The sequence below is a fragment of the Petaurus breviceps genome, unplaced genomic scaffold (genome assembly GCF_028583685.1).
Source record: "Petaurus breviceps papuanus isolate PSGF00001 unplaced genomic scaffold, PetGlider_PUasm1.0 90903, whole genome shotgun sequence".
In the NCBI taxonomy this organism is placed as follows: domain Eukaryota; kingdom Metazoa; phylum Chordata; class Mammalia; order Diprotodontia; family Petauridae; genus Petaurus; species Petaurus breviceps.
This window is the reverse complement of record NW_027187376.1, coordinates 9411890-9435059: the sequence shown is the minus strand read 5'-3', so window position 1 is coordinate 9435059 and position 23170 is coordinate 9411890. Positions and strand designations below refer to the sequence as shown.

Genomic DNA, 23170 nt, shown 5'->3' with positions numbered 1-23170 from the left:
ACTGCACCACCTGGCTGCCCCTAAGCAATTGGGGTTAAGTAACTTCCTCAAGGTTATACGGAGAGGTGTTTCTGGGTGGGTGCTAAGTGTCTGAGCCTGGATTTGATCCTAGGTCATCTTGACTCTGGGACCGGTGCTCTTACTCACTGTGCTACCTGGCCGCCCCTATAGCCTCAACTCTTGCATTCCTTTCCCTCTTATCTTTTAGTCTCTCCTGCCTTGCCAAACCTGTTTTGGGTTATCATAATGATCTATCTTCTCTACTCCTGTTCACATACTGCTTAACACTTTTGAAAGAAGTCACAAAACCATGCCAATGGTTTCCACTATAATGTCTAATCATCTATACTGTCTAATCTCAATTGAGCCCTCACTGCCATCTTTTCTTCGTTTCTTCTGAATTTTGATCAAAATCTTCCTGTAAGTTGATCCAATCAATTGTTTCTTCAAGACTTTTATACCACTATTTCTTTATTCCTTTCAGTAAATTACATCCCTTCCTACTTTGCCAATATAAAAGTCACCCCTTGTATTTTCCATTACAACCACCCCCTTTATTCTATATCTATACCTTAAATTCTTTTGTTGAATTTATTCTCCATTCTTTCCTTCTTTGCTATATTTCCTGAAAATATAACCCTTCTCTATATCAAAAGGTAGTAAGGCACACAACCCTTTTATTTGTGGGCTTTATCACATAAAATCCTGTCTCTTTTACAATCTTGTCCCATCAGTCATGTACCCTACCCCTCTCTAATTTTCAGTCTCTAGCTATCTACTGGATCCTTCTCCACTGCTTTCAAACAGAGCTAGGTCTTTCCTGTCTTTAAAAAACTTTCACTTAAAACTACGTAGAACCACAGAATATAATTTCCAACGATCGCCATAATGTAAATAGAATAACAAAATGTCACCAATTACTGAGTAATTATAATTATAATGATCAAGTTTGGCCTCAGAGATCAAATGAGAAAATGAGCAATGTTGGCAAATATGAATGCATAAATATGTCAAATGATGTTTTATTGGATTTTCATTGCTATTTTGTTTACTTTTTAAGTCTCTGTTTCGAGGGAAATGCCTTTGGGTTGCTGTTGTTGTCCTTTGTTTTTAAAGAGGACCAAAACGACATGACTATTCTAGAGTCGAGTTTCAATGGGTCCAACTGTGGTTGATCAGACCAATATGAGCTTAGAATGCTCTTCCACAAGTTGGGCACAAATAGTCTGTGTGAACATTTGGGGTGGATACTAGGTGGTTTGGGCATCCTGTTTTTCCTTTGAGCTGTTTCCATTTTGCTTTGCTCATAGAGTACAGCATCTTCTCTGATGTGGGCATGCCATGCTGAGTGGCCCTGTGCCAATGTCTCCCATGTCACACAATCAGTTCCAAAGTTCTTAAGAGAGACCTTGAGAGTGTCCTTATATTGCTTCTTCTGACCACCATGTGAATACTTTCCCTGTGTGAGTTCTTCATAAAATTGTCTTTTTGTCAAGTATATGTTTTACATTTGAACGATATGGCCAGCCCATGGGAGCTGCACTCTCTGAAGTGGAGTTTGAATTCTTGGCAGCTTAGTTTGAGTAAGAACTTGAGTGTCTGGTATCTTATCCTGCCAGGTGATCTTCACAATCTTTCTCAGACAATTCAAATGGAAGCAATCTGGCATAGTACTGGTAGACTGTCCAGGTTTCACAGGTATGCAACAATGAAGTCAGCACAATGGCTCTGTATACCTTCAGTTTGGTAGTCAGTCCAATGCTTCTTCTTTCTCATACTTTCCTTCAGAGCCTCCCAAACACTGAGTTAGCTCTGGCAATGTGTGTGTCAACTTCATTATCAATGTAGTATACATCCCTGGAAAGTACACTACCAAGGTAAGTGAAGTTATCCACAGCATTCATAACTTCTCCATTTGCTGTAACTGATGATTACACATCAAAAGACTGATCAGACACCCAAGGATTGCCAAATCCCACTGCTACTTCCAATGAGAAATGACCTAATGCCAGGCTGCCTGTGTGCAGGATTGTGACTACAACTCATAGTATATCCATACCTGCTGCTATGTCACCTACCGGTCACCACAGGATTTGAGATAGATATAATGGTAAAATGGTGATGTCTTTTGATTCATGCATTAAGTGAGGCAGAGTTGCATGAAGTCATTGGCCTCACTCTCTCCTCCAGAGTCATCACAGCCCAGTAGTGGGACAGAATCAAAATGACTGGTGATGGCTCAGGATGCAGTGCATGATCTTGGCATCTTTGATGTCTAACCAAGCTCTAAGTACTCCACAGCACCTACTTCAGCTGTCTTCATGACCTTTGGAACAAATTGTTCTCATCTGCCCATTCCACCAGGGGAAGTCTTTACATGCTTGGGGTAGACACCCCTCTAAATCACCAATGGGTTTGAGGACCCTGGGTCATTCTCAACCTGGTTTAGCCCATTTGCCAAAATGTTTTTACTAGGATATGGCTGCTGTGAATGCTATAGCTTCTTGGAGCCCCAGCTAACAGTTGGTGGAACCGGTGGGCACTGAAGGTGGAAAGAAGCCCTGAAAAGTGCTCGGCAGTCATCACTCCAGAGGCACAAGTCTTCCTTGAACACAACTCTCCACCTCTCTTTTGGGGAGGGAAGAAAAGGAGGTAATATTTACAATGAATATAATCTAAAAACAATAGAAGGATCAATTTAAAAATAATTTTAAAATACTCTTTACTCCTACCATTCCTTCGTAATTTCCTTAATTGGGTCATCATGGATGATTTACTCAAGATGTGTACCCCAAAGTTCCATCCTGGTCCTTCTTCTTTTCTCTCTGTTTCTGTTCTTTTGATGAACTCATTAACTCCCATGAGTTCAACGATTCTCTATATTCAGCCCTATTCTCTTTGTGAACTCTAGTCCTGAATCTCCAGCTTCCAGTTGGACATATATAACTGGATTTCCTGTAAGCAACTCAGACTCAATGTGTTAGAAATGGAATTCATCATCTTCCTTACCCTCCCATACCCTACTCCTCCTTTAAACTTCCCTACTTTTGTTGAGGACACTACCACCCTGTTAGTTCTCCATATTTATAACCTTAGAGCCATTCTTGACTTTTCCCTCCAATATGAAATTAGTTGATGTGTCTTGATTCTCTCTCTGCATCTTTTGCATTTATCCCCTTTCCTCCACTCATATGGCTACCATTTTCCACCAAATGCAAATCACGTGTTTCCTGCAATACTGCAACAGACTTCTAATTGGATTCTAGCTTCCAGTGTTTTACTATTTAAGCTCTCCTTCACATAGCTGCCAAAACAATATTCCTAGAGCTCACTGAAGAAAATCTAGTGGCTTCCTAGAGACTCTAGGGGAAAACAAACAAACAAACAAACTTCAATTAAATCCCTTCACAACCTGACTTTAGCCTACTTCATCACACTTCCCTTCATGTGCTCCATACTCCAGCCAAAATGCTATGTACAGGCTGTCCCTCATCCCTTGAGGGCACTACTTTCTTACTTCTGCTTGTTGGAATCCCTGGATTCCTTCAGAAATAAATCTGCATGCCATCTATTAAGGGAGACATTTTCTGATTTTCTTATTTATTAGAAATTCCTCTTTCCCCCTCAAATTATCATGTAAATACATGTATTATTTGCATGTTGTACCCTCCTCCTCCCCTAAAATGTAAGCTCCTTGAAGGTAGAGGAAGTTTTAAATTTTGTGTTTGAATCCCCAGCATCTGGAATACAACTTTGTATATAGCAGATGTTTAATAAATGCTTGTGTTGAATTGGAGCCCAATGATATATTCTACATACATTATAAAGATGCTGCTTCAACATGAAATTAGAATTTCTATTATTTATTCACTATTAGAGGCATACTACATTAAATATGCATATGGTTTAATCCATAGTGCAATTTGTTATTATTTATTATGCTATTGTTATTCTAAAATTAAGGAACCATTGCTGGATCTTAGGGGTACTGGGACACTATATCCACTCTCTCTGCCTTGAGCGGAGATACATGATCCAGACTGGTTTTGGTTCTAGGTGATTCTGGTTTCTAATAAGAGAAATTAGGGTCCCTTTTCTCACATTGTTTGGCTTGCTAAATCCCCACCCCAGCTCTTTAGGAATAAAACCTTGTGTTTTAGCTGATGTCTTTGTCTTCTTCAAAAATCAAATGGAGTAGAAAGGTATCTTTAAATATTATTTAAATAAATATTTAATTTAATAATAAAATATTTATTAAATTAAAATAAATTAAGAATTATTAAATTACTTAAATAAATATTTAAATATTATTAAACTTGCTTCCTACACACAAAAGTAGTCTATCAAGTCACATATAGCTGGAAGAGGCCCCAAAGCTACCATGTGGAACAGGAAGCAGGAAAAGCCACTATGAGCATATTCTATAAATTCTGTCATTATCTTACCATTATAAATATTGCTATTAATAATAATGCTAATTTTATAGGATCTATGATTTCATTGGTGTAAGGAACTCTTGTTGAGGAATTCCTTCCGCCAGTACAGATTGAGTTTTACTACAACTAAAGTCATAGTGTGTTACGAGGGTACTGACAGAGTCTGGGCAACATTTCTGATTTGTCAAGCCTCCTAAGTCATTTCTGTTGCCTAGACTCTCAAAAGCAGAACTTGAATCCAAGTATATTTGACTTCAAACCCAGATGTCCCCACTATGCCATGTTACCTCTCATTCTACTATATCTTACTGTGCATGAAAGGTTTTTGTTATCTTAGTGGTCTGGATAGAATGTTGAACTTTAATGAGCATTCTTGTGCCACAGTACAAGTCCTCTTAGGCCTGACCTAATTTTGTGTAGTCCTTGACCTGGTGGGTCTGTTAGTGACTAATAGAACTAAGGTAGAGAATTCTACCTCTTTCCCAGCTTACTCTATGACTTAAAAAATTCTATTTATTTCATTCAACATAAGCCTATCAGCTTTTTCTATGTGGCAGGTGGTCTATAAACCAAACATCTGTGACACTTTCTGAGAGCCCCTTCAGAATGGCATCAAGTACTATCTTTTGACCTAGTGAGGTTTTGGGGGTCGTCTGCTCAACTGCTCCACTTTAAAAGGAGCCACTCCACTTGCTGGAGAAGTATGTTTTCAGCAGAAAACTCAGTCCATGGGGTTACTGACTCCTAAATGAAGATATTTTCCACTTGTTAACATTCTCCCATCCTCTCCTCCTCTCACAAAATGCCTTTTCCCTCAGATTCTTTCATTAATATGCATTTAAAAGATGTAATTAAGAAACTGAAATCTGTCCTGATCACCTTCTTGTTTACATTTCAGCTATGGACCAAGAGCAAAGAGACCACTCATGTAAACTGCCTCTCCTCTTTTCCCTCCAAATCAGACTAGCCTCTGTCCTCAGGGATTCCTATTCAAAAGATCAAGAGGAGAGGTTTTCGATTCCATAAATATTGTAGCAACTTCATGTTCTTTGGAGGCTGGCTTCGTTAGATTAAACCGTCTTCCTAAAGGGGCAGGAGAAAGTCCTTCAAAGCAAACTAACTAGTCACAAGGAGTCAAATGTTCTCTTAATAAATAAATACACATGAATTAGTGTGCAGTGTCAGATGGATAAGTATTAAGTATTTTTTTTTCTTTTTAGAAAGCACATTTGGCACATTCACATGACAGTATGTGCTGCCTTCCCGGAATGCAACACTTCTGATCTCTGAAATAATTTTGTTAAAAAGCTAAAGGGAGTTCTTTTAACCTTTTAAAAAATTTATCATAACTATTAAAATAATTTCTGGTTTAGGAAAATTCCACTGAACTGAAAACAGTATGTTGAAAAAATGAAAGTTGCAGAATATGTTCTGTTACTCATTCATTTTCATCTATTTTCTGGAAGGTGAGTACAGGTGTACTTTTGCTTAGGCAGAGAGAATTACTGGGGGCAGGGAAAAGTGTGTTGAAAGTGGTCAAATAGAATATGCTCTGTTATTTAAGTAGAACTTTTGAGTAGTATTAGTGATTATAGCCATTGAGAAATTCATTGTGTTTTTAGTTTATTGCTATTAATTAAGCTATAGAGCACCTCATACTCTAAAGAACTAAAAATGAGAGTTCCTCAGTGGGCCATGGGTGAGTTGTGAGCAGGCTGCAACATATAACAGATAAGGACCTATGTCCTCTAAGAAATAGGTGATGAAGGAAGATGACGTAGAAAAAAATAAAACAAACAACAGACAGTCTATGTGTTTCACTGGTATCTGTAAAATATCAAGAGAAAGCAAGGTCTAGCATACTGGGTAGAGCTCCTGGGTCCAACTTGCTGGAAGACAGGGATGAGAACCATAGCATGTATAGACATGGATGGGATGTGACTATCTGGTTTGTATATATCAGAGCCATCTCCATGTGTCTTGGTCTGTATGTGGTCACTGGACCCAGATGACTCCAGAAGAGAAAGTGAGGCTGGTGACTTTGTACAGCTCTCCCTCACTCAAATCAAAATCAATTGCAAGTCAGGTCACCACCTCCCTGAAGTCATGGTCTTCTCCAAGCATGAAGGACAAACCACAACCCATTACAATGAAAATTCCCTTAGGGCAGGCAAGGTCTTTGACTTTCTTTGTATCCATGACACTTAGCACTGCTCCTAGCCTGGGGTATAGTAGTACTTAATAAATACCTGTTGATTGCTTGAATACATCATTGGAGGTAACTGGTCACTTTGTGATTTTAGATTAATTCAATTTTAGGAGGGAGAAAGAGAAGAAAGGGGAAGAGAAATGAATAATGAAGCCTAAATTTTAAGACTTTGTATAATATTACTCCACTCAATCTCTCCAAATTTTTTTCTTATGAGTAATACACATGGTCTCCTTCCCCACTGCCTCATGAACACATTCTCTTTATTCCTGCCTCTGAGACTTGATTCACGTTTTTCTCCTGATTATACAGATCCTACCCATTGTTCCCTTTCTTTTGAGTAGTTATTGCAATTATAGCTTATGTCACAATTTAGCACTTAATTACACATTGTCTAGGATTGTTTGCTGTTCTTTATGTATGTTGTTCTGTTCTCCTCAGCTATTTTATACTGTAGATTCCTTAGGGACAGGCAACATGTTATAACCCTGTGCTTTTTCCCTCATCAAATTTCTAGCACTTTGCTTAAACCTCTTCCTTTTTGTCTTCTTCCACCTTGTCTGTTAAAACCTTGAGAGCAGGGTCTGAGCTCTATGGATGCGTAATGAATAATAGTTGTCTGGAATTGAATGGATGAAATGAAAGGAGCTTCCCTGGAGGTATTTCATACTGAACTGGGTCACTAGTAGTTAGTGTTCAGTATATACTTTTTGTTTTATTGATGGCAATTTATGCACAAATATTTACTGTCTTTCATATTCTAAAGCTACCTTTTTACTGTTAGTTAGAAAGATATCTCTTTGGGAGAAATTGCTCTCTTGAATCAGTTTCCACATGTTAAACTATATTACTTGTTGAGAGCCAAGGTGAGCCAGTCCAGTCATGGGTAGAATCTGGACCACCTGGATCCCACTCCCTACATGGGCTAATTATGGCTCAGGGTGTTAGCTCATCATCTTTCTGTGGCAAGCAAGAAAACAGGGCTTGATTACCCAGAAGTGACCCCCAAAGATTTCACAACCACCAATAATTAAGTACAAGGCGGTTAATCATCTTTTCCACGAGAAAACCGGATGCAACTGCCTCTGTTATAAAAACCCTTGCCCCAGGACAAATAAACTGACTAATAGTTCCCACCTGGCTCCCATGTCATTTCATTTGCCACACCCTTGTGTGGTAGAGACACCCTCTAGGTGCTGGCATCAATAACTTTGGAAAATTTTCTTAACTTATAACTTAACTTTCTTAGCTCTTAACTTTCTCACAGACTTTAAATAGGTAGCAAATTCAGAAGCCATCTAAATTACCTGAATCATAATTTACTCATCTGTAAGATGGAGATAATACTATTTGCACTTCCTCAAAACACATACAAAGAACTTTGTAAACATGAGAGCACTACATACAATTATTTTTATCATAACAGTACCCTCTGGGCTCATTCCATCCACCTTCTGCTCACACTGCCATATTGGATTATTCAAAGTGATGACTTTTAGGTTCTATCAACTCTGAAGGGTTGGTAGTTTCCTGCTACTGGTGTCAATGAACCCCCATATAGCATAGTCATCACTGATTACCAATTAGTCAGCTAGTCTTAATTATATTTAAAAAGGAAGGATTTCTTGACATGTAACTGGGGAAAAATAAGATACTATAAAATCAGTAAGAAGGAGGGATTTACCAAGCAGGTATAGCAAGAATAGTTGTTATAAAAACATCCCCCCAAAACAGGGGCATACTTGCCTTTTTCACACACAGGTTCTTAGATAGAGTAGGCTTAAAGAGCATATATGGTCAAATGATAAACTCACAATTCTTGATAACTGGAAGTATTTTTCTCCTTTTGTAGAGACCTCATAGGATTCCTCTTAGATGGAGCTCTTCAACTACTTCTTGGTGATGCCAATGCTAGTTATGGTAGAAATTCCAAGTCTTTTTTAAAAAAATTAATATTTTATTTTTCCCCACTTACACACAAAATAATTCTTAACATTTGTTCTTTAAATTTTGAGTTCCAAATTCTCTCCCTTCCTACCCCCACCCCCACCACTGAGAGATAAGCAATTCAATATAGGTTATACATGTATAGTCATATAAAACATTTCCATAATAATGTTGTGAAAGAAAACAGACAAAAAAACTCAAGAAAAATAAAGTAAAAAAATATGCTTTAATTTGTGTTTATACATCATCAGTTCTTTTTCCATACCTGGATAGCATTTTTCATCGTAAGTCCTTAAGAATTGTCTTTAATCATTATATTGCTGAGAATAGCTATGTCATTCATAGCTGATTATATTGCACTATTGCTGTTACTTTGGACATAGTACATTTCACTTTGCATCAGCTCACATAAGTTTTTCCAGGTTTTTCTGAGAGCATCCTATTCATCATTTCTTATAGCACAACAAGATTCCATCACAATCACATACCTTAATGTATGTTAAGAATCATCATTAAGAACCATCACACATACACACATATATATAGTATGTAATACATATTATATATATATATATATATATTTGTGTACATATAGGTCCTATTTGTTTTTTTTTAAATCTTTTGATATAATAGTGTTATTGCTAGGTGAAGGGTTATGAATACTTTAATTACCCTTTGGGTATAGTTCTAAACAGCTCTACAGAAAGGTTGAATCAATTCAACTTCCACCAACAATGCATTAATGTCTGTCCTTTTTCCCCCATCCCCTCCACCCTTTCTCATTTTCCTTTTCTGTCCTATTATCCAATCTAATAGATACAAGGTAGTACCTGAGGATTGTTTTAATCTTTATTTCCCAAATCAATGATGAGTTAGAGTATTTTTTTTCATATGGCTATAGATAGCTTTGATTACTTCACCTGAAAATTTTTTTGATCACTTATGAATTGAGGAATGGTGCTTATTTTTTTTTTATAAATTTGACTCAGTTCTATATTGGAGAAATGAGGTCTTTATCAGAGAAACTTCCTTCAAAAAAATTTTCACATTTATTATTGCTAACTGTACTTCCCTCCCCCTATTCCATCCATTTAGTCTACTCTTTTTCTCCTTTCATCCTGTCCCTCCTCAAAAATGTTTTGCTTCTGACTACCCCCTTCTCCAATCTGCCCTCCTTTCTATCATTGCCCCCTCTCCCCCAGCCCTTCTCTTACCCTTACCCTTCTACTTTCCTGTAGGGTAAGATAGATTTATATATCTAACAGTATGTATGTATGTTATTCCCTCTTTGAGCCAGTTCTGGAGTAAGATCCGCTCATTTTCCTTCATTTCTACCCTCTTCCACTCTACTATAAAAGCGTTTTCACCACCTGTATTATGTGAGATAATTTATGACATTCTAACTCTCCCTTTTCCCTTCTCCCCGTGCATGTACAAAATAATACATAATGTACAAAATAGAAAAACTGGAGCATAAGCAGATGATAGGTTTATATGAGAAAATAGCATTTTCCAATAAAAAGATTCTATATAACAATTGTTTCTACAGAATATTTGAGATGACTCATGTTTTCAAGATGGCCTATAATGTACATACCCAGTGATTATGGTTTTCATGACATTTGTGTTCTAAAATTACAAATGTTCATAGCATCTTGTTTGTTGAATTAAAATGATGATATAACCATTAGTGAAAATTTAAAAGCCAGTTGAAATTGACATTAAAAAATGAACAAGGTTTGTTAATTTTTTCTGTTCTTATAAAACTTGGAGTATTTGGGTAAGATATTAACTCTAGCTTAATATATTTATTTGATTACTATTGGTTATTTAATTTATAATAAAAATAAGAAATTATATTCCTTTTTACCCCAAACACCTACTACTTACAAGTACTTACTGTACTAAATACAATGAGTTATATTGATTGATTTTCAAAAATTACAAAGGTCTAGGTGATGGAAAATAATTTCTATTTTATGTTTTCCAAATGGATATTTTGAAACTATAGAAAGACCCATATGTTGCCGTACAGAATGCAGTGGGGAGAGCCAGAATTGTTCCATTAAACATCGGCTATAGCTACATTTTTAAAATGAAGAAAAAAATAAGAAAAGAAGGAAAACAGCTCAAAAGGAAAATGGTGGTAGAATTTTGAACATATCCAAAAGGGATAAAGAACAAAAGTATCATTTTCATGTGTTTTTCTTATTGTTGTTTCCATCGGTCCTGCTTTGTTAAAAGTTACATACTATGCTCTCCTTGGCGATGCTGTTAGTTCCCAAGGGTTCAATTACTTCTATACACATGATTCCCAGATCTATATATCTAGCCCTTATATCTCTTCTAACCCCCAGTTCCATATTACCGACTGTCTTCTGGGCATCTCCATCAAGATGCCACACAGGTATCTTGTATTCAACATGTCCAAAAACAACTCATTATATTTTCCTCAAAACCAATGCCTCCTGTGAGTTTTCTCTTGTTTGCATTGGTGGCCCTGCCGTCCTTTTGCTCAGTTGCCCAGTTTAGTGCCTCAGAGTTTCACAGACTCACAGAATTTCAATTATCCTTCATTCTTTCTTCTCCCTCAACTCCCATATCCAATCAGTTACCTAATTTTTAGCAGTGCTGCCTCTATAACATTTGTCCTCTTCTGTTCACTCACAAAACTTTTGCCCTAGTCCTAGACATCATAGTACTTAGTAAAGTACTACTAAATAGTACTTTACCTGTACTATTCTAGTAATCTTCTTATTTGTCTATCTGTGGCTAAGTTCTCTCCATTTCTATCTCTTCTGCACACAAGTCAAACTGATATTCCTAAAATATAAATCTAAATGTGTGGCACCTCTCACCCCCCAACCAATTAAAATTTTTCATTTTGATTTTCCCTAGAATATAATACAAAATCCTCAGCCTGTCATTTAAAACTCTGTACAAGCAGGCTCCTATCTACTTTTTTAGTCCCATTTCATATTCACCAACTCACTCTTTCAGTTACTCCATCCTGGTTTCCATACCTGTACATGGCATACCATCTCCCAGATTTGCCTTTGGACAAGTGGTCCTTCATATCTGTAATGTACTCTTGTTTGAATGGTTCAGTGGATAGAGCACCAGGTCTGAAATCAGGAAGACCCAAGTTCAAATCTGTCCTGTAATCGAACAGATTACTAGCTGTGTAACCCTGAGCAAGTCACTTAAGCTCTGTTTACCTAAGTGTAGTCATCTGTAATATGGAAATGATAATAATAACACCTACCTCAAAGGATAGGATGGTAAGGATAAAATTAGATAATATTTCTAAAGCACCTAGCACAGTGTCTGGCAAAAAGTAAGTGCTATACAAATACTAATTATTATTATTAATCATTATTAAACTCTGTTTCATAGAATCCCTGATTTCCTTCAAAGCCTAGCTCAGGCAGTCATACAAAAAGTCTTTTCTTATTTCTCAGATACCATTAGTCTCTGATAAACTTACTTCAGCAGGAACATTGAAACTACTTGTCTACATATATGAGTATTAGCAAGCACCCTGGTACACCCAGGATGGCCTGCTAGCACAGGTTCTTTGATCTGCTTTGCTAAAGTAAAAACAACTTTTAAAGGGGTCAACAATCTTACTTTAATTATAGATAAGTAGAAAATACAAAATATAAGCAGAGAAATTAGTACAGAGATTCAACAGACAAGGCTCCTACTGTCTGAACAAAATATTACCATCATGTACATACACCAACAGAACAGGAGACCATACACTTCTTAACAAATGGCTACTCAGAGTCCCATCCAGGGGATCAAAGGGTCCTTCTCATGAGCGAACCCCCAAAGCAAAATCTCACTTCAGAATATATCTATCTGTATCTATATCTACATCTATATCATGTATAATATATATACACACACACACATATACTTTTGGCTATTTGGCTAATAGACTCAGAGCCAGAAGGCATCACAACCCTCCTGACTCAGTGCCTAATTAGCTTAGTACCAAAAGATGTGAGAGCCTTCCTACAAGCAAGCCTCCCCCTAAGCAGGCTCTTCCTTAGGCATATTCTTCCCCCAAAGGCAAGTTCCTCCCCCAGTGAGCTGTGTGACTCAGGGTGCATCACAACGGGGTCGGAGTTTAAAGCAGCAAGACTTCCATGCTTGAACATGTGCTCACATAAGCCTATTAATGGACAGGGAAGATCTTCCTATTCTATTAACATTACAGCATGCTCTATCTGCCTAGTAGAATATATGCTACTTGAGAACAAAGACTATATTATTTGTACACTTTTCTCAGTGCTTAGGACAGCACCTTGTACATAGCAGATAGTTAATGTTGGAACTGAATCGAAAGCCTAGACAGTTGAGGTGGCTTGTTTTGCTAAATTGTTTTTGTTCACTATTTTTACTTAAAACAATTAAATACATATTTTTATCCCACTTGGACAAAACAATTCCAGATTGCTTCAATTAGTGCAGGGCAAAACCCTTTTTAAAAAATATTTTATTATGATTTTTTAATCATGGATCCTTTGGGTAGTTTAGTGACATCTATGGACCTCTTCCCAAACTAATATTTTTAAATACATAAGTGGGATAATGAATAAAAGGAAACTAATGATATTGAAATATTTTTATCAAAATATATTTGAAAAATTTTCATAGACCCCAAGTTAAGAGCCCGACTTTCAAAATAAAAGGTAGAATTGCTTAATGAAAGAACAAAAGAAACAGGCATTCATATTTGTGCCAGACACTGCTAAACACTTTAAAGATATTATCTCATAAGAATCCTGGGAGATAAGTACTATTGTTATTCCCAATTTACGGTAGAGGGAATAGAGGCAGAACATGGTTAAGTGATTTGCTCGGGGTCACATAGCTAGTAAGGAGCTAAGGCTTAATTTGAACTTAGATCTTCCTGACTCCAGGCCCTGCCCTCTATCTGCTGCACCACCTGGCTGCTTTATATTCTACAGGTAGAAGCTGGGCTGCTGGGTCTTACAATGCTAGAGTGCTGTGTCTGGGGACAGGAAGATTTGAGTTAAAATATGGCTTCAAACACTTATTAATTGTGTGACCCTGGGCAAGTCACTTAACCCTGTTTGCCTCAGTTTCTTCATTTGTAAAATGAGCTGGAGGAGGAAATGGCAAACCATTCCAGTTTCTCTGCCAAGAAACCTCAAATGGGTTCACAGAGAGTTTGAAAAGACTGAAATGACTAAACAACAAAACAAGGGTAGAAGCTAGATGCTGTAATAAATATATTACAAAATTAATAATAGGGATGTAATATTCACCTATTATACTGTGATTAGAGTGTGTTCATCACAGAACTGCAGCTCTGATCAGTCAGTCAACAAATATTTAGTAAGAGCTTCTTCTGTGCCAGGAAGGGATTAAAAAAAAGGCAAAAGACAGTCTGTGTGCTCAAGGAGCTCATAGGTAAATGGGAGAGACAACAGGTAAACAACTGTACACAAACTACATACACTATGAATAGGAGATAATCTCCAGAGAGAAGGAAGACACTAGCATTCACAACTTCGTTTTGGAAGATGGACCATTTGTTGGACCTCTGCAACTCAGCAGATAACCTTCTTTAACAAAAAAATAAAAACAAGCAAAACAAAAACACAACCTCCTGAGTCCTAGGTAGAAATAGCTCAGATTAATACTTCAGGTCAGATGATGACTGTTTTGGTGGCTTTCAAATACAGAAATGCAGCTTAAATCTGGTGGGGCTTTATGTTTAGTCTGGCATCTTTTACATTTGAAGACCTACTATCTTTTTTGGGGAAAATCTCCTAGCAAAAATGGGAGTTCCAGGCTCTGTGGTAAGGACTTTTTATAAAAATTATCTCATTTGGGAGGATAATCGGCCTTTACCATGGCTGCAGTGCCACCAGATTCCTGGCAGCCCCCCAGAGTCTTTTTGGAGACCAGCATGGGGACTGTTATGCTGGAGCTGTATTGGAAACATGCCCCCAAGACCTGTAAGAACCTTGCAAATTTGGCTCGGCATGGTTACTACAATGGCACCAAGTTTCATAGGATTATCAAAGACTTCATGGTCCAAGGTGGTGATCCTACAGGAACAGGTAGAGGTGGTGTGTCTATCTATGGCAAACAGTTTGAAGATGAACTTCACCCTGAGTTGAAATTTACAGGGGCTGAAATTCTTGCAATGGCCAATGCAGGACCAGATACCAATGGCAGCCAGTTCTTTGTCACCTTGGCCCCTACCCAGTGGCTTGATGGGAAGCATAAAATTTTTGGCTGTGTGTGTCAGGGCATAGGAATGGTGAATCGAGTGGGTATGGTAGAGACAAATGCCCAGTATTGTGCTGTGATGTGAAGATTATCAAGGCTTACCCCTCTGGATAAAAGCAGATACATCTAAGCAGATACAGCCATGGCTAGTCCCAGCGAGTTTCACTGGAGATTTCTCAGCTGGCCAGTCCTTAGGTAGATTGTGGATATCAGAACAAAATGGCCTCTATATTCTCATCTGTTTGCTCTTGAGTCATCACTGGATTTGGCCATGTAGTTTTTTTGTCCTGCTGAATAAGCCATGTCTCAGATGGACTAGAGATGAAGGTGCATTTTAATTAACAAGATACTTCTTTCCTTCTAGGAAATAAATGTCAAAACATTGTAAAAAAAATTATCTCGTTTGAGTCTCCCAACAACTCTGTGAGGAAGGTGCTATTATCATTCCTTTATACATCCCATTATCATCCCATTTCACAATTGAGGAAATTGAACCAAAGGTTAAATGACTTGGCCAGGGTCACCCAGCCATTATATGTCTGCTGCCTAATTTGTACTCTGATCTTTATGACTCCAAGCCCAGGGCTTTATCTGCCACCACCAAAGACTAGAGAACTTTTCTTAAAACAGTAAGTGAAATGTAGTTTTCTCCTTTCATAAATTGTACTTGTGATAGTATTAGAGAATATGGTGAAGAAAATAGGAGAAAGAAGTCTAAGCTAGAGATTGGTCAATAAACATTTTTAAGTGTCTATTATGCGCCAGAGTCTGTACTAAGTACCAGGCCTACAAATACAAACACCACAACCATAACAAAAAAGTCAGTCTCTGCCCTCAAGGAGGTTATATCATAATGAGGTTATATCATTATATATATCAAGGAGGTTATATCATAATCATATATCAAAACCCAAAAAGAAGTCAAAAATCAAGGGTTAAGGGGGCGGTATGGTACCCTAACTGGGCATGGGGCATGATGAAGCCAGTCAGAGAAGTCTGAGAATTGTGCAGCTAGGTGACAAAGAAGGAAATCTCTGAGCTAGACTTTCTCCTTAAGTGCAGGTTTGGAGTCCATGTTCCCAGTCTCCAATCACAGAGGCAAAGGCTAATGATGTATGAAGGCTGATGAGATCTTTCAGCATCATGAGGTTATCCCAATAATGAGCTTCCTGGGTTAGTCAGTCAGAAAAGTCCTAAGGCAAGGCAACTAAGTGAGAAATGAGGAGGCCTAGATCTTTGGATGCAAAAGAGCTTATATAAATAGATTTTATTTTGCCAAAGAAATCCTTCAATACCATAAATTAAAAACTACTTCTTGTAATAAACACAGGTAGAAAATGAGAATGTATGCTAGTGAAGGTACTGGAATTATTAGTTAAGTAGGTGCCTTTACCATATATGTGATTTCTTTTTATCAACAATTCCTCTAAATTCTTGGCCAAACTCAGATTTAATAGGGTCACTGAGATCTGTTAAGATCCCTTAACAATGACAAAGTATTATCTGCTGTGAGAGTGCTCAGTCCTCAGGTTTATATTTCCCTGGCCCTGTGACTCATTGATGTGTGTTTCTTCCGCTATTGCTGATTGGAACCCTTCCATGCTATTTCATCCATGTTTTGTTTCAATTCTTACCCCATGTGTTTGCTGTAAACCCTCCAAGTTCTACTCAATGGTTTCTTCTAGTGGCCTTTGTCCTGCCTGGCTTTCCTAAGAATTTGTGGGTACCAATACAGCAGCAGGGCTATCCCTTCGTTATATTTTACACTTACGATGTGACCCTCTCACCTCCTTTTCTGGTTCCACATGTCCTGGATGTTATTTTACATATATTGCACACATGTCATCATTAGTAGCATGCTACAGCCTATATATACCTACCATGTTTATCCTATGATTCTCAGCCATATGGTATTATTGGGAGAATATTGTTCATTCCTAACGAAACACTTATACCAGCACTGGAATAAAGATCTGGTTGTTTTAACAATGGACATAGAGGCAGTCCAACAGGGGGCATATATTTGATGTTCCAGCCTTATTCCATGTTAGAAAGTGTGGGAAGAAGAGACTATTAAAGGTTCAGTTTTTTTCCCCTGGCCTCATCTGCCTTGACCAATCCCCTGGAGTCAAATGGACCTGGATTTATATTTGCCCTCAATTACTTACTGTGTGACCCTGGCCAAGTCACTTAGTCTCCATCAACCTCAGTTTATATACACATACACACACATATACACATATGTGTGTATATCTATAGTATCATATTCTAGTCTGGACAGATGATCTTGTTCATTATATCAATGATCTAAATAAGCTAGAAATATTACTGATTTAAAAAACATGCATTAGATCCTAATTCTAATTTTAGGAATGTTACATGTAATTCATTCCCAAATTTAAAAGATAAAATCTTTTAAATATTAAGGTTAAATCCATACACTTTCTTCCTATTATACTTACATATAAACATCCCAGACCTATGTAGGAATGTTTTCTAATGCAGCCTGAAGTCATGGTGGAAAAGAAAGAACCCAATAAAAGACTCATGGGACATGAGATTTTGGAGATAGATCAACCTACAGTAATATAATTAAGAAGACTATAGCTCACTTTCAGCAAAGAGGTAGCAAAGATTAAAATGGGAAAATATATATGTATATGTGTATATATGTATATGTGTGTATATATTATATGTATATATATATGTGTGTGTGTGTCTATATATATATATATATGCTAGTATATAGCTACAGAATCTCAACACTGGACAGTAGCTAAGAGGGAATCTAATAAACTTCCTGCCTGATAGACAAATACACTCCGCAACAATCAGCAACAAGTGGCTAGTGTCTCTTGAAAACTTCTGTCCTGGGTACTTGCTACTTTGTGAGATAGCCCTTTCTCATTTTGAATAACTCTGCTTTTTAGGAAATTCTTTCCATCATTTGAGCCAAAAATCAGGGTCCCTGTAACTCTCATCATTTGGTGTTCGTGGTCTTTTTGAGAAATAGTTCATAAGCACTTTCAGTGTGATGACAATTTAGAGTCACTAATTTAATATTGATATTTATATACATGGGGAATAAAATAATCAGTTATGTTTTTAAAGATGAAGATAAATTTTACAGTTTATAAAGGGTGCAATAATTTATATGTGCATATAAGAATTGGGACTGGAGCTGTGATTTTACTGATTTGGAGAGTGCTTAGATGAAGAGACTCTTTCTACCAATCCAAGTAATCTTCTTTGTGATTTTTTTTCTTGAAAATTCTGTGGAACACCAAGATGATTTACCCAGAGTCTTACAGCCAGTATGTGTTGGCAAGACAGGACTTAAGCCAGATGTTGACTCTGATGTCAACTTTCTATCAACTATACCTTACCAGTCTCTAAATCTAACAGAAATGTATAAAATCTTTATGTTTTAGAACTGTGGAGTAAAGAGAGACTTTGTCTCTAGCCTATATATCAAATATCTTTTGAGAAGGAGTTATTTCAAATATCTCTTAAGTCAGTGCTATGACCTTTTCAAAAGGTTAATGATCACCTTTGACATTTGAAAAATAGTGTTTCCATGCATCCTGCTACAATTTTCATTGATTTCTGCTCATTCTGTCTTTAGAGGAGATGAAGAGCAGCTGGTCAATGCCCTGTCACACAATGCACATATTATATATGTATATATACACATACACATATAATATGTATATATATATATATATAATCCATCAAATACTTAATGACTGCTAGGAATCTTTTTTTTCTAGACAAGTATTGCTAATTCCTTTAAACTGTCTTTATCAGGGTCTTGCCCCAACCCTTCAATCAGTTATTATTTTGAAATCATTGGACTATAGCTACTGTCTCTAAATTTATTTCCTAGCTGAAATTTCCAAAAATTTAATTGTGAATCAGATTTTTTGAGGGGAAGATAAGATTGCAGACTATAAATATATTGCTGGAACAGACCTCAGAAAGCATCTAGTCAAGCTCCCTCAATTTATAGACAAGAAAACTTAGGCCCATGGGACTAAATAACCTTCCTAAGGTTACAAGATAGTATGTATAAAAGGGAGAATTTGAACCCAGGTCTTCCAACTCTAGAAAGTGTTTTCTTTTTTGTTCTCCATTGCATCACATACTACTATTAATACTCATAAGGAATGAAACTAAATGAAATTAAATAATTGGATAAAGTCAACATAAGTAAGAGCAAAATTTTGAAGAACTTATTTATAATCTGTACCTTTATCTGACTACCCAAGGTGTCATGAAAATGAATAAATAAATATCTACATATTTTGACTACAATAAAACTGAATGGTTCTTAAGGAGAGTGATTTTTGGAACCCGATTTACCCAGATTTCTTTTTATTCCTCAATTTCTTTATCTTAATTTTTCTATTTAGGTGAAATCTATTGAAATATGGAACTGATTATTCTTAGTTGCTGTGTTTTTGTTATCCATGAAAATAGACAAGTGTTAAGATAGTTAAACAGAAGACTCTGTAATAGAAATGCATTCACATCTTTGGACTTAGAAGGGTATTAGGCAATTGTTTCATCATGGAGGGATGGATATGATTCCTATTCCACTCCCCAGGGATTCCAGTTAACTGGTGGGAAGAATCATCAAGTAATCACAAAATCATACTGTGCTGACAACTTTAAAAGGGAAAGTGTGAAATTTACTTCTTTCTTACCTCACACATTCTAAGTTCTAACCAAACTGGACTGTTAGCTATTTCCTGAATTTGAAATCCCATCTCCTGGATCAATACAGTGGTACAAAGCATTCACACTTAGAATGTATTCTTTCATCCTGATTTATCAGAGCCCTTATTTTCTTTCAAAACTCAACTCAAAAGATTCTCCTCTGAGAAGGTATTGAGTATTGTGTTATTCCAGGATCTCTGTGACTTTCACTGTGCCTTAGCAGTTGAATTTCAGGTGAAGTCTTGAATACTTTCCTTCTGGTCTGAACTCTGCAGTTACCTGATGTGGGTTTGAGTTTGAGCAACGCAACTTAGGATTTTCCCCTGCTTGGAACTCCAGTAGACTGCTGTTTGATTAAGCCTCTATCAGCCACCTGGAAAGCTCTGCAAGTTCAGAGTGATAGAATTTCAGGTTTTATGCTTGGTCTGGGCTTCCTGTCTAGCTATTCCCCTGTAGGTTTCAGAGAGTGCTGTGGGCCAAAACTTAGACCTTACCTAGGCTATACTCTTTAGGTCTGAGTCATACAGCTACTGCTTGCTTCTCTGTCTGTCACTTGCTCAACATACTACCTGAGATCCAAGAAGAGCTCCTTGCTCTGGACTGCCATTCTCAGGCACATATTATCTCCTTCTTTCTATACTAGATCTAAGACCAGGCACTGAATAGTGAATGACAGAGCTTCCATTTGGTCCTGCACATCTAGCCTGCTCTAAACCAGATTTTGGACTCTTTCTTGTTCTACATAGCCATTGGCAAACTCTTGTGCAGGTCTTGTATTAGAAGACTCTTTATATTGTGTTCCTGGCTATATCCCATCTCCAGTGTTCACATACCTATCTGTCTCCCTATTCTGATGTGGGCTAGAAAACATGAATTATCATATATGTATATGTATATATAATACACACACACACACATATATATATATATTATACATATACACTCATATACACACATATACCTATTTTATCTTGGATTTTCTAATCATGACTCAGTATGATACATTTTTTTTCCCCCAGACCTTTCTAAAATAGTAATGAAGAAGAGTTCAGATATACTATTCCCCTTCAATTACATAATCTTGGCTAATCTTGGAATTATCATTATCACAGACAAAATAAGGGATGAGGTGTGCTTGTATAGGAAAATACACACACAATACCACGCACAAAACAAAAAACCACCTCACATGCTGAACTTGATAGAATTTAATCAGTTTTGCCCCTCCCCCTTCATATTCAAGCTTGTAGATAAGCTAGCATAAGAATAGAATGCCTAATTTATCCTGACTTGGAATCACTATGGTAAAGACCTCTGATATAGGCACATCATTAAGTTATTGAAAGGAAAGGTGAGCTATATGAAAATGAGAAAAAATTGAGAGCAGGTAGGACAGAGTGGCCATTTAAATGGACCATTACAGGGAGACACAATTATGGTTGTATTACCCTCTGGAGGGTGCCTTAGTGTGGGTTTATGAACTCTGGGAGAAGGGCCAAGTTAGCCTTAATTATATTCAGTTTAACTCGTCAATTTAAATGCTCAGCATTTCCCTAACTCTCTTTTTTGCCCCTCCCCCCTTTCGGAGCCATCACATCTTTATTCCATTGACCTTTTTATTCTATTCATGTTAAATGTTTTTAATCAGCCATCATATTTCTTAGTTTGCTTTTAAAAATTAAGAGATGAAAATCTATTCATCCACATCATGCTGCCTGAAAATGCTGATATTAATAATAGAATTATAAAAGGAAAACAGCCATTTCACCGGATATAATTCTACGATAATTTCCGCTTATTTGCTATTTCTGCCTTTATGAGCCCAGTTACCTCTTAAGTACAAGTCAGAAGTTGGGTGACTCTCATAAGGTAGCCCTGAGAATGAGGAGCCCTTCATCCATGATCTAAGTTTTTTCAAGGACAGGACGGATATTTCCTTTATCATCATCTTCCCATTTCAACCCTACTTTTCTCTCCCAGTTTGTAGGGATACTCAGAATGGCAAGTGAGAAAGAAGCTTGCAACATTGTTATTGCTGCTGTCTGCAGTGGTTCATCGACATTACTAATTTTTGGTTTGTTTATTCATTCATTCAATTAATGGTGACATTTTGTTATATGAACTGGAGAGAATCTAGAGAAATGATTAACATTTAACATATTTTCTTATTCATTTCTAGCCTATCCCATCATTGTCATTAAATGCTAACTAGACTTGGACTTTTTAATGGCAAGCAGAGAGCATGTGCTTCCTTGTTATGATCACCAGTAATAACCAGAAACACAACATTATTTTTATGGGCATCAGTGATGATTTTCAGGAAAGAATTGGTGATGCAGTAGCTATTCCTTTAGTTCGATATGCTTTGTGCTGTGAAGATGAAATGTCAACTTTAATTAGGTTATGCTATTTTTTTCAGTGACCAACATAGGGCACATTGCTTATTGATTACATATATTGAAATTATAGATGACACTTTAATCATTAAAATTGGCAGAATGTTCTAGGGGTTTGTGAAGAGATTCTAAACAGCATTTATGTAATGACTACCCATATGTTGTCCAGAAAAACCTTTGGTATTTATGATATTATTCTCCTCTCTATTCAACTGGTAGAAGTGCTTTGTTTTCTAATCACTCCTAACAGGTACACCTCATTTCTGTTCAGTTAAGCCCTGGAACTGGTGTCAGAGAACCTGGGTTCAAATTCCAACTCTAGTGATTACTACCTTTGTGGCCTAGGACAAGTCAATTAACTACTCTGGCTCTTAGTTATCTCCTCTGTAAAATGGGGTGAGGAGTTAGAGTATGTGGCCTATGAAAACCTTTCCAGCCCTCCATTTTATGATCCCAAGTCGTCTATTCCATTCCACTGTGGAGACTTTTATTTTTCCCTTTTGGATCTTTCTACCTGTAACTTCAGGTGGGAAACCAATGAGACTTGTATAAACATGACTCTTCTATTCCCTATAAAATATCTGAATGACTCTGGACATAGAGCTACAATGACTCCTGAGCCTGGTGAACTGTCATCTCCAATATATGGACTTAGAAAGCCCAGATCATTGGGGACTTAATCTTTCTGATACTGATTGAAGGCAACTGTACCTGAGGAACCCTGGAAACACTATTGTTCCTTTATAGCAGAGATACCCAAACTTATTTGGCCCACCACTACCTTTTAAAAAAAAAATAGTCAGCACCCCCTCGGAAATCTATTTTCTTTAACCCTTTAACTTTTCTTTTTTTTTTTTTGGAAATTTGTATCATTTCAAAATATATAATTTTTGAAACATCACATCTTAAATTTAATAATTTATTGTAAATTTGTGGGGTTTTTCTGTACTGAAATTTTGATGACACATTATTACATCATGAAACTCAATATTATTGTATTGTAAACAAGTTATTACATGCACAAATTCCTGCCAATGCATGCTGGACTTCCCTGACAGTGCTTGACACCCTCATATGACCGTACTTGCTTTTTAAGACCTGTTAGCAGATTTAACCACTGATCAGTTATAACTTGCATTTTTTGTGTTTATTTGGAAAATAATGTAATCACTATGACTTTAATTCTGTTA

At 36.9% G+C, this 23170-nt stretch overlaps 1 pseudogene; it reads left to right on the top strand.

Annotated features, from left to right (window-relative positions):
• The first annotated feature begins 14461 nt into the window (after positions 1–14461).
• On the top strand, positions 14462–15259 carry LOC138151579 (peptidyl-prolyl cis-trans isomerase-like 1 pseudogene; annotated as a pseudogene).
• Positions 15260–23170: the final 7911 nt, after the last annotated feature.